Genomic DNA, 5,510 nt, shown 5'->3' on the forward strand with positions numbered 1-5,510 from the left:
GCTCTATAAATCTCGTGTTTCCTTAAACAACTACATTCAAATATCTATTTGGGCTCATTAGGTTGATTTTTTGAGAGATATTTATAGCATTTCATTATTGAATCACCCCTTTTCAAAAGGGCATTTCTTTATCTCGGCTAAACTCATAGCCTTCACCTTCTGATTTGAACAAGTTACCTGGTTGGGTGCATGGATATGTATACCTTAATATGACTCCAAAGAGGTTAATATATTTATATAAAAACTAAAATGGCATCAACTAATTTACCTCTCAAAGCAAAATATTGAGGAATCTTCCCTCAACTTTCAAGAAGATATTGTAGGAAATTCAGAGAGATGTTATTTGACAGATAAAATATCCAAATTAACTTTCTGTTAAATAAAACATAAATAAAGTAAAAGTTACATTCTGTCGTACCGTATCCCCATCTTGTTAATTTATGTCATCTTTCCCACTTTCCACTCCGCCTTTCTCTTCAAGTTGGATTCATTCTGCTCATGCTCCCAGTTTCTGCTTCCCTACTTTTTAATGAACTTCCTGTGCACCTCTTTCACTATACCCTTCCCCATGGCCATTACTTTCCATCCTCAGTTTTCCCCTCTCCCTCCACTAATCCTTCTCTTGTTTAGCTCTTCTATGCCCCACTCCTATCTGACTCCTTTCTTGCAAACCTCTGCTGCCTTTTCATGTCACAACTTTCATGCTCTTATCCTTACCCGGAGCGAAGATGGCCCCCATTCAAGCTTTTTTGTTCTGACTTCAACTTTCCTCCCACTTGCGCCGACTCCCATGCTTCCTCATTCTATGTTCCTTTGTTCTCTCTTCCACTCAATTCCCTTCCTTTTAGTTCCCTTTACTCTCCATTTAGACCAATGTCCATCCCCCAACCCTTCTTCTCTCATACCTCTCTATATATTTATCTATCTTTAAATTGATCCATATATATGTGCTTCTATATTTCCAATATATCCATTTTCATCTATCTACTTAGTCATCCATCTATATATTTTTCATCAATAACATTAATTTTTATTTTTAAGAGATGTGATATCATAATGTTATAAAATATGCGTTTATAAAATGATAAAAAATATTTTTATGGGATAAACTAAGAGATCATATAATAACTAAATCATCATATCTAAAATCATCGGCTTAATCAAAATTGATGATATCCATAAATAGACTAAGACAATGTTGAGAATTTTAAGTCTTGTAATTCTAATGATGTATTTATGGAAGATGAATTTTGATAATAAGATTATATCAGCCTGGCCAGCCTTGCCATGAAATTGTGAAATTAGGTGTCCAAATACTTGGGAAAAGGTATCCAAATGCATTCATCCATTTGAATTTTTGGCCAAGAGGGAAAAGAAAGTAATCATGAGAAAAATAAGATATGTGTATATATATTTAAATAAATTAATATATCTAGTAAAAAATTATAACTGAAATTTTAGGAGATTATAACTGAAAATTAGGATAAAAATATTATAAACATAAGTCCCTTACAATATTAAAAATTATGTATTAAAAATTAGGCGATATGTTTGTAAAATTAGTATATGATTTCTTATTCCTACCAATTGTGGTAATTATTATCAAATCCTAGTTATTGTGAGATCTCTTTGGATCATTATCACATGAATATTATCCCATTTAAGAGTGTGATGGTTTCTGTCTCAGTTTTGACTAGGATACACCTAAACCTTTAACCAAAATTTGGTATAGTCTCAGTTGTAGAGAAAAAGGCGATTTTCTAGCCATGTATCCCTGTATTATAAATTGCTATGTACAGCAGGCTAAGCACTTAATAGGAGGTAGAACCAGGATTTAGACAGATTTAAACGAAAAATCAATAAATCTGAAATTATTGAAAAAATCAGCAATTATTTAGAAAAATGGCCATTTTTTGAAAAATGGTGTATAGGAGTTAGAGTACTAGGGAATAAGTTTAAATATATTATAGAAGTAAATATTATAAAAGTTAAAATTATAATGCAAATATATGAGAGAGAAAGGATTATGCAAATAGAATGCAAATATATGAGAGAGCAAGGATTGGCTGTGAGGCGTCGCCGATTAAGAAATCCTAAGCTCAGTACTGGGAGGCTTCGCCGATTGAGAACTCCTCAGCTCAGTCCAAGGAGGCTTCGCCGATTGAGAACATCTCAACAAAGGCAATGGAGGCTTCGCCGATTGAGAACTCCTCAGCTAAAAGGCAATGGAGTCTTCGCCGATTGAGAACACCTTAGAGGCTTCGCCGATTGAGAATACCTAGAGGCATCACTGATTGAGATCACCTCAGGCTTTAGAGGCTTCACCGATTGAGAACACCTTGGAGTTGGAGGCTTCGCCGATTGAGAACACCTCGAGCTCATTTACTCGGGTTAAGCAAAACCTTATTTTACAAGTTTGATAATATATTCAAGATATCCTAATTTTAAATTTTATAATTTTTACTTCTATAATAAATTTAAACTTATTCCCTGGTACTCTAATTCCTATACACCACTTTTCGAAAAATGGCCATTTCTCAAAAATTGCTGATTTTTTCAATAATTTATTGATTTTTCGTTTAAATCTGTCTAAGATCAATAGGTCTGATTTCAGCTCGGTCAAGACTAAAGGTAAATCACAAACTCATTCTGAAAGTCAATAAATGGAAGTAAGAGCTAAAAGTAAATATAAATGATGAACATACAAGTATATGTCATATGCTATGAATCAAAGAAATATTGCCAAGACTTTCCCACATTACAAATATGTATTAGAAGATATATCAATCCAATTTTTCAGCACATCAAGTTCTTATTTCAAATATTTCCATAACATCTGTTATCCCTTATCTCTGGTGGATATTTGAAATAACAATAATACTTAAAATGATCACATAATATCTAGTATTTATACGTGCCTACTTTGACTTCCTGCACATTGGATGTCGCATTGTACTCCCAAAAACCAACATTTCATAGTCATGAGGATTTATTTAGTTTCATCTGTTAATCATAACCTTTAAAAGGTCATGTTCCCTCGTCCTATAGAAAAAATAATCTCCAATGGATTGCTCATGGCACAAATGGAGAGAAACTGCTTTGCAATCTCTGGAAGGCGTATATATTTTTTATCCACAACTTTAAGCCACAATATGAGTATGCAATCATGAGTACCAATGCAAGGTTTGGCTTAATAATCATCTAGTTTAGCTTTCTTAGAATTTTTATCATAGTAATCCCACTTTATCATAGCTTTCTTAGAATTTTTATCATAGTATGCAATCATGACTTCATAAATGCAAGTGTTACTTAGACTCCTAAATATTTAACGAAGGCACATCACAAAAAAACTGAACTTTATTTTGATTCAACAAAAAGAGTTCATCAGAATGAATAAATTTAAGCTTATTTCTTGGGACCCATATTATTGCGATGGGTTACCCTGCTCCATCTTCAAGTGAGGATAATACTCTACCGACTTCTCTTCACCATCGGATACATACTTATAAACAAACCGTTATCCGTCCGATATCCCGTATCGGACAACTGATATCCGATATCCGGAAAAAAAACCGGGACGATGTCTGATATCGGATATTGGATATCGGTCGATATCCGTCCTTTAAGTCTAGACTGATATCGAAGATTGATATTGAAGGGGTGAGGACGAAACGGGTATCGTATACCGAATATCGGATTTCGATATCCATATATCAGAACTGGTATCCGGATATCGGAACCGGTATCCGCATATCAGGACCAGCATCCAGATATCAATATCCGATATCGACAGAAAAAATTAATTTTTATCATCACATTCAATGATTAATGTACATCAGCACCATATGTTTTAAATATATTTTCAACCTTGGCTAGTATATACAGCACAAGATTTCTGTTTTTTTTCATATGGGATAATAGGATTCAAAGTTTAATGTAAGCTCAGAATTCTGTTATCCCTTACGGAAGAAAATAGAAATCTGGCGATGTATATATTAAATGAGGTATAAAATACATTAAATCATATAATAATACTTTAATAAATTGTCACTATATTTGAAAGCACTATCTCTCCAATCAGTTGTAGACTTCAATTAGTCAACTAAAGAAATGATGAGTCATCAAAATAGTTGTTCTTCGAGTAACCTTTGCTTTGAACGAATATCCTTGGGTTTGTAAATTTTATTTTTGACACCTAAGGATGATGGAAGATATAAATTCTTCGCCATAAATATTCAAAAGGTCGCACTTTTCATCCATGATAGAAACTTTATTGTTTTGTATAGAGATATTGACTTGACATCTTCCCTTGTACTTTCATCTTCTCTTGACCCTTAAATGAGAAAATTATTATCTGATAAGTTCAAGTCATCACATAAAATATGATAGTGATGATTTTTTTTGCAGAGAAGCTCCCGCTTTAAGGACAATGTTTTGAAGTATAATAATTTATGTTTCATTGTCCACACTATTTAAATTTCCAACCCTTCTAGCTTAGTCATATTAAATACTTAATCATTATCAAATAATATTTATAACAAAATACATTATAATAGATACATATCTCCTTAGATTATCATTGTAGAGATAAGGTAAGAACATGGGCCATGATAACACTTGGTGAACATTGAGCTGATATCTGTTAATAACCTTTATAAGGCTTATTCACTTTTCTGTCATTAATAACATTATTAGTTGTGATTGCCGACTGCTGTAAAAAAAGAAAACATTTTTACCAAATAAAAATCGGGGGAAAATTTTTGTTAGCTCATTACATACCTTGTGACAAGTTTATAACCATTTAGGTTAGAGTTCAATATGGCTTCCAAGTATGTGCCTTGGTGAGATCAAATTATTCTGTAGCCAGTAATTTCTAGAATCTTGTAGAAGACCCTCGATAGTTGACCAATTCAACCCTCACAAAAGGATTAAAATTTTGAACGATGGTCACAGTTTGGTCTGGTTTGACAAAAAGTTTACTCAGATTGTAGCATACTCTATATTCATTTGTGCTCTGGAAAAACACTAGGTCCACTATTTTTATCTACGATGTAAACTCATTAAAAACATAAATTAGTTATTACTTCATGAAATAAAATCTATATAATTAACACCCAATAATTTAACCAAAATCAACAGAGGGACATACATAACATATTCAATTTCCAATTAACCTTTTTAAAATACGCTTATCATTTGATTTTATATTAGATATCCTATTTCCATTAAGGACCTATAAAAACATTAAAATTTAAGGGTCATCTGTAATGGATGATAGAAATAATATAAGGTACTAATAGAGGTGCACCATAGCACTCCTAAAAAAAGTGTGGTCAACAAAATACTTTGGTTCCTGCATGGGATAATCATCTCCATATCAATAAAACCTTCCAAAACATTCACCATAAGTTAAACTACCTATAAAAAAAATTGAATTTTCAACTATCACAAATATATCAAGTGATAATGAGTCATTTTTACTATTTCATTAGTTCATACAATACATATTT

The sequence above is a fragment of the Wolffia australiana genome, chromosome 13 (assembly GCF_029677425.1).
Source record: "Wolffia australiana isolate 7733 chromosome 13, ASM2967742v1".
Classification (NCBI taxonomy): domain Eukaryota; kingdom Viridiplantae; phylum Streptophyta; class Magnoliopsida; order Alismatales; family Araceae; genus Wolffia; species Wolffia australiana.